Source organism: Belonocnema kinseyi, chromosome 3, assembly GCF_010883055.1.
Source record: "Belonocnema kinseyi isolate 2016_QV_RU_SX_M_011 chromosome 3, B_treatae_v1, whole genome shotgun sequence".
Lineage (NCBI taxonomy): Eukaryota > Metazoa > Arthropoda > Insecta > Hymenoptera > Cynipidae > Belonocnema > Belonocnema kinseyi.
Window position 1 is genome coordinate 16,365,567 of NC_046659.1, and position 7,357 is coordinate 16,372,923.

A 7,357-nucleotide genomic window follows, 5' to 3' on the forward strand; every position below is an offset into this window, starting at 1 on the left:
TTCATTTCAAAATTTTTTAATCTTTCAAATTATTCTCTAAGAATTAATTTTTCCGCATCTTAAATTTTTATTCCGTTCAATTTTTTATTATTTGAAAATCTTGTTAAAACATTAAAACTAGCAGATTAAATTTAAAAATGATTAATGCTTTTCATAATTTTTTGTTTTAATTTTGAAAACTTTAAAGAAGTGTCTTTAAAATAATTCAAATTTTTCTTTTAAAATCTTTTCTAACATCTGATTATATTTTAAAATGATTTCAATTTTTCTTACATTTTATTATAATTTTGAAAATTTTTAAGAAGTTTTCTGAAATAATGGCAGATTTCTCTTTTAAATACTTTCAATGTTTCAAAATATTTCATAAAATTCTATTTTAGCAAATATAAAAACACGAAAAAATTGTATTCCATTCCATTTTTAAATTATATGCAAATCTTGTTGAAACATTTTAACAATCAGATTATCTTTAGAAACGAGTCAGTCTTTTCGTAGTTACTTCTTTAAATTTTAAAAAATTTAAAGAAGTTTCCTTAAAATATTTCAGATTATTCTTTAAAAAAAATTGAATCTTTACAAATATCCTCTAGGAATTAAGTTCTCTAAATATATAATTATTAACAATTTTTAAAGCATTCTATTTAAATTTTCTTTAAAAACTTTTGATCCATCGTATTATATTTCAAGAAGAGTCAAACTTTTCCAATATTAAAAAAAAAATTTAATTTTGAAATAATTTCTCCGTTTAGTTACAATTTTTTTTATTATTATTAAAGTGTAATTTAGTAAGGTACATAAGTACCTCACAGTATTAAAAAAAGTACCATTAAATACAATTATTTATTTGGAAATTTTGATTAACTAAATTAATGATGCAAAATTCATAATTATTATTATTAGATTTATACATATAACCTCATTTCATATAGTCATAAAGTTAAGAACATTATTGAAGCAGTCTGCCAGAAAAGGTCCTGACTTCAAAATAAAACAAACTTAAAACTTTCCCAGGAATCTTAAGCCAAAAGTTTTTAATTTCTTAAAAAATTTTCAAATTCTGAAAAAGAATCTAAAATTTTATTTCAAAATCTTCAAAAATCTAAATTTTCTTTTATGTTTTAAAAATATTCTCAATATTAAAATTGTTTACTGAAGTTTCAGAATTATGTTTTCAATGAATTATAATTTTTAATATTTTTTTTAATTGTGCAAAATTATAAAAATTACCTTAAAATTTTCCAGTATTTTTTTACAATTAAATTTTTTTTTTAAGTTGTAGAATATTCGCTCAAAATTAATTGTTGATGAATTTGATGATTTTCTTAAAAAATCTTGAAATCTGTTTAAATATTCTCTTTGAATTAACTTTAAAAATATAAAAAAATTGTAAATTTTCTTAGGAAACTTAAGAAGACTTTTTTATCCTCTTCAAATCTTTCAAAATTCTTAACAAGCTTTTTCTTTCGAAATCTTGAAAAATCTATATTTCGCTCTACATTTGTCGGCATCACAGCAAATAACAAACCAAAAACATCTCCTAAAATCATATTCATGCAGAATGCAATCAGTCAGGTTTTCGAACAAATTTAAAAACTTTTTGACAATTTTGCAAGGTAATGATATTCTTCAGATTCATATGAAAATTTAAAAGGATTTTTTGTCTTTAAAAATAAATTGTTAGAGAAAATTTAAAAAGATTTCTAAATATGCTGGAAAAAAATCCAAAATATCTTCGGCAATTTTTTAAGACATACAAATTTTAAGAAAAATGTGGGCGTTGATGAATAAATATTCTATGAAACAAGAATTCTCAACTATGAAGATTCATTTTAAACTAATAAAAAAATAAATAGAATAGTCAAAGTTTGAACTAAAAAAATTTTCTTGTTGAATACTTCAATTTTCAATCCAAAATTACATGAATTTAGGAAATATTGTATATGAAAATTTTGGTAAAAGCTATCATAGGGTTCCCATCCAGCTCCTTAAGGGGCTTCCACAGGCTTGAAAATTAGCCCATGCATTTACAAATGACACGATTTTTTTCACAATTATATATATTTTGATCTCATATTTTAACCACATAATCTTAGTGGGTGAATACAATCCCTCAAAGAGGGATTTTTCGAAAAATGACCTGGTTCTTGTTTTATCGCCAATAATTGAAAATTTGATGCATTTTGTGCGCCTGTGAAGTAGCAAACGGCAACCATGAGTGTACACATGGTGAAAAAAATTAAGGGCATATCATTTCCGAATGAAAGTAGCGAGTTATTTTCTCAATGATACTTAAAACATCGTAAAAACCGAGGATCAGGGGCGGTCAACGCAATGGTAGGTAGACGGCCGCGTACTATTATGATTATATTTAGTTCGCAGACCAATTGTACGCGCGCTGTTGTTGAAAACGGCTGAACGGGGCAAGGGAAGGTTGACTGTTGAAATCGAAAGCGTTGATGGTCGACTGGCCCTGGAATTTGAAAACTGACATGTGGGACTGACAACCTGAAAAAATTGTGTTTGCAAATTTTCATTTTCGTATCGCCATACGAAAGAATTAATGCAAAATCATGGAAATATGATTTAAAAAGGCATTAAAAAATGTTGCTTATCTGTCTTTTGTCTCATATTCTTCAAATTTTGCTTTCCGTCTTTAATTTTCCTTTAATTATAATAAAACCAAAACACATGAAAGAACTATATATGCATATGCGTGCAATGACACATGCCCATACGATCTAGTTCACAGACCAATTGTACGCGGCTATATACAAAGATATTATAAACGTAGATGCGGTACGGGGCGTCGGAGTGGGGAATTATATACATAGGACATCACATTTTCTTCCCTATCGAGGTGCTGCCCTCATCGTACTACGAAGTCGAATTTTTGTTTTCCCATTCTTCGTAAAATATGACGGTAAAGCAGTAGAAAGATTTTATGAAGTTAGAAAAGTTTGACATGTATGTTTCACTGAATTTTTTCAGGTCTGATGCTTGATCCAGGTTTTTGGTACATAGTCTTTTTTTTAATCTTAAAAAAAAATTTCGGGAAAAATCATATTTTTAATTAAAAAAAAAGTATAATAGAAAGACATTTCGAGATGAACAAGTACTTAAAACATTTTTCTTTGACGAATATATTTTTTTAATTGAAATAATCAAATATTTATACCAAAGAAACAACTTTTTTAATGATTGAAGTGTATAAACATTATTGTTTAAATTTAAAATAACAATAATTAAAACAAAATATAATTCTGGATAAGATATTTTAGTTGAAAATGTATATAGTATTTTTTAAATCACAAAAGTTCTTCCGAAAAATCGAAATGTTAATTAAAAAACACGTGGTTTTGTATATTAATATGTCGGTAAAATTTTTTGTATAATTTTAATTTTAAATTCAAACAATAATTTTTTACACTTTAAATATATAAAAATATGTATTTAATAACAATATTTTATTCTCGTATTTTTAATAAATAATTAATATTGATTAAGAAACAATTTTATTTGGGGAGTTTTATTATTTGGAAATTTTCAAATTCTTTAATATTATAAACTGTTCAGGAATTTTATTAGTTTTGGAATTGTATTTTTCGGGACAGAGTTTTACCGAGTCGGGAATTTTATTTTTCGGGATATTTCAGCCGTCCCCATAGAATTACAGAAAATTGGCTCTAATTATAATTTGGCGCTCGATCTTGTTGATTTTTTCCTACAGTATTAATAAAAAAAATTGTATGGAAATTTTTTATATCACAAAGTTAAAGATAATCAATCACAATTTAAAAATTCGCTGCACATCCAATTTTTATTCTTGGGTCTTGGCGATTTTTTCTAATCCATTTCAGTTACTGGTAAACAGGGGTGATTTTCTTTTAGAAAATAAGTGATGGAAATTTGAAAAATTGGGTTGGCTTTTTGACATCTAGGTATGTAAAAAAATTAAATTTCAGAAAATTTAAGAACTAATTTAAGAACTATTTATACTCTTTTAAGATACCAATACAATTTACACAACATTAATTGTAAAATTTGCAAATTTTTAGGCCTTCAGTTTAAGAACTTGAATTTTAATGTTAAAATTGCTTCATTTTCAGAATACAGCCTTATTGTTTGAATTTTCAGAATTTTCGTTATAAGTTATAGGTTAGGTCAAAAATAACATTCTGGGACTCGAAATTGTTACAACACGAAAAAGTTTTAATTTAAAATTAAAAAATGCGAAAATACACCATTTTTCATGTTCATTTGCAATCCAGCGAATCACTTTCTTTCCCTTCTTTTGAAAGTCGATGCTTTGCTTTCAGTTTTCTTTTTAAAATATACCTTGAATTCAACGCATTTCAAATTAAATGTTTGCAGCTGCATTTAGATTGAATTATATAAAGGTTTTTGTTTTGAATTTAAATTAATTGAAACATTTTATTTGTTCTTTACGATTGTAATTTATAACTACTAAAATTGAATAATTGTAGCTCAAACATGAAAAAGTATAGACTAATTTCAAATCCATAGAGGTTCTATCACATATATTGAACTATTAAAACCTCTGACCTTTATTATGGTTTTTAAAACTATTTTTAAAACTTTTTTTAACAATTTTGGTTGTGATTTCGTCATAGAAGAATAAGTGCTATTTAGTCTCCAGAACAGCAATTTCAAAATTTTGTAAAGACTTAATAGTTGAAACATTTTAAATTTGTAGTCTTCAGTATATTGAATAATTTCAAATTTAAAGCTATTTAAATATGTCATCTGAATTTTTGAATGGAAAGTGTTCGATCATTTTATATTGAAACCTTTCAAATTATTTAGTTACAAATTGAAATCGCACAACTTCAAGTTTTATTAATTTTTTGATCATTTGTCACACCTACAAATTATTATTATTATTTTTTTGTGTCAAGAAAATAACGCCTGATTTTTGTAAAAATTAACAAATATATATTAAAGGTACACTCAAGGTCATTTTTGTTCAAAAAGCTTGTTCCTGGATAAATTGACTCTTATTGTTTCCAATTTTGTTCTGTCACTCAGGGATTGTGTTTTTCATAGAAAACATTGGAATATTTGTCAAGCAATAGAACGGATTTCTTCGCCCGAGATTCAAACGTAAATTGTGCTATAGTAAAAACAACTGGAAAAATTTTGACGAAAGCCAAATTTGACAAAGAAAACAAACCTTTGTCCAGTTATAAATACTAATTTTATTCCCCGAAAGATTTTTAAGAAATCTCTTCGAAACACTTTTATTGCAACAATTTAATTCAAGAAAAATATTTGTTATAAAAATAGAAATAGTACAATTTTTACATACAATTCTTAAAATAAAAAATCTGTGTGTCAAAGCGCAATTCAATCCGACTATTCTTTCTAAAGTTATCCGATATACACACAACCACAAAAACAATAAAAGCGACGACGTTGACGCCAGAGGACAGACAAATACCGACGTAAAAACTTGTTTTTCTGATTCAAGGAGCCTCAAAACTTCGAAATTTCATGAAATTCGGGAAAGTCATTTTTCTTATAAAACTCTTCTCATTATGGATGAGAATGTGATAAAATAATCATGGGGCCTTGAAAAAGTAGCGTTTTTCGCCTCTCGACTTTTTTCCATATCAAGATTTTTTTGCTTCAAATGTCCATTTTCGTTTGGTTTTTTTATTTTGAAAATCCTTTAACTTTGGTAAGTTTTATTTTAGTAGAATTTTCAAATTTTGAAAAAAGTGGTCTCAAAAATTTTGAAAAAGCTTCAACTTTTTGGATTTTTATATAAAATGGCTGTTTAACGAACTCGATCTTTCTTTTTGGTCCCTCAAACAGTGTGCCAAAGTCCAATCCAATCGGACCAGTCTTTCGGAAGTTATCTGGTATACAGACAACAACAACCACTACGCTGGACAGACAAACAGACCCCGACGTAAAAACTTGTTTTTCTGACACAAGGGGCCTCAAAACGTCGACATTTGACAAAATCCGAAAAAGAAATTTTTCATAAAAAACTAATACCTTCTCATTTTTGGATGAGAATGTAAAAATTATTAACAAGATTTGTAGAAAATCTTTCAAAGAATAAAGTGATTGTCCCGTAAGTTACAACCGAAAAATTAGAATTTCAAAAAAAATGAAAGTTGTTCTAAATATTGAGCTAGACTTGCGACCTAGAGAAATCGGGAAATAAAAGTAAATTTGAAAATTAAACTGCAGTTCGAGTATTAAAAATTTTACAGTGATTGATTTTACAAGGTGATTCTAGATCTGTTTAAAATGATATAATTGAAATATTTTAACTTTAAAATTTGAACTAATTTAATTCGAAAGCCTTAGTAGTGACATAAAAGTAAACGTTTGCATTATTGGCTTCTTAAATGAACGCCTTTATTCAATTTCAAAATGTTTTTGAAGTATTATTTCAGTATAAAATATTCCATTTGTAATCTTTTTGGTTTGGAAATAAAAAAAAAAAAACAATCTTCAATACTAAACAATTTGAAAATGCATTGTCACAATTTCAGAGTGACAAATTTAAACTTGGTATGTTACGATTATAATTGTTTTATTTTTTTATTTGTATTTCGAAGGTAAAAGTATTTCATTTTGATTCCTAAAGAACAGTTAAATAAGCATTAATTTAGAAAAAATCGAATAAGCTGGAGGTTTCTGAATGTTTCAAGGAAAAGAACAAAATTTGGAGCTTCTCAAGAATTTTGAAATATTCGGAAAACAATAAAAAGTTCTGGGTAGATTTAAAATGATTTTTTATTTCGAAAAAGTACATAAATCAAAGAGAATGTTTAAAAATATTTCAAAAGATTTACAATATTACAAAAAATCTGGAAGCTCTTAAAACAATTTTGTCTGCAGGATTTTACAAAAATGTTAGGAAAAATGGGAATCAGTCTAAAAGACCTTTAAAATTTCCGAAAAATTTTAAAAATAATTTTAAAAAATTTGAAATAATTTAAAATTGAAATGTTGACTTTTTATTTTAAAAATTACATAATTTTAAGAAGAGGTATAAAAATATGGGACCACTGAAAAAAATTCCGAAAGGGATGAATGAAAAATCCCAAAAAATGAAATCTCCGGTACCTGAATAATAATTTTATAAAAATTGTATTAAAAAATACATTAAAAAACACGTGCGCTTTAAAAGAAAAAAATGATCTGTCGAAATTTACTTCGTACAATAACATTTTAGAAACAAAATTTGCAGGATTTCATTCAATAACGATTTATATCAAAAGGAGGAGGGTCAATAAGGCCGGTTTTTGGGCCATCTACAGATTAGCCTCAAACATGTTTTATTTTATTCATCTAACTAGGTCTCATAACCCCTTAAAAG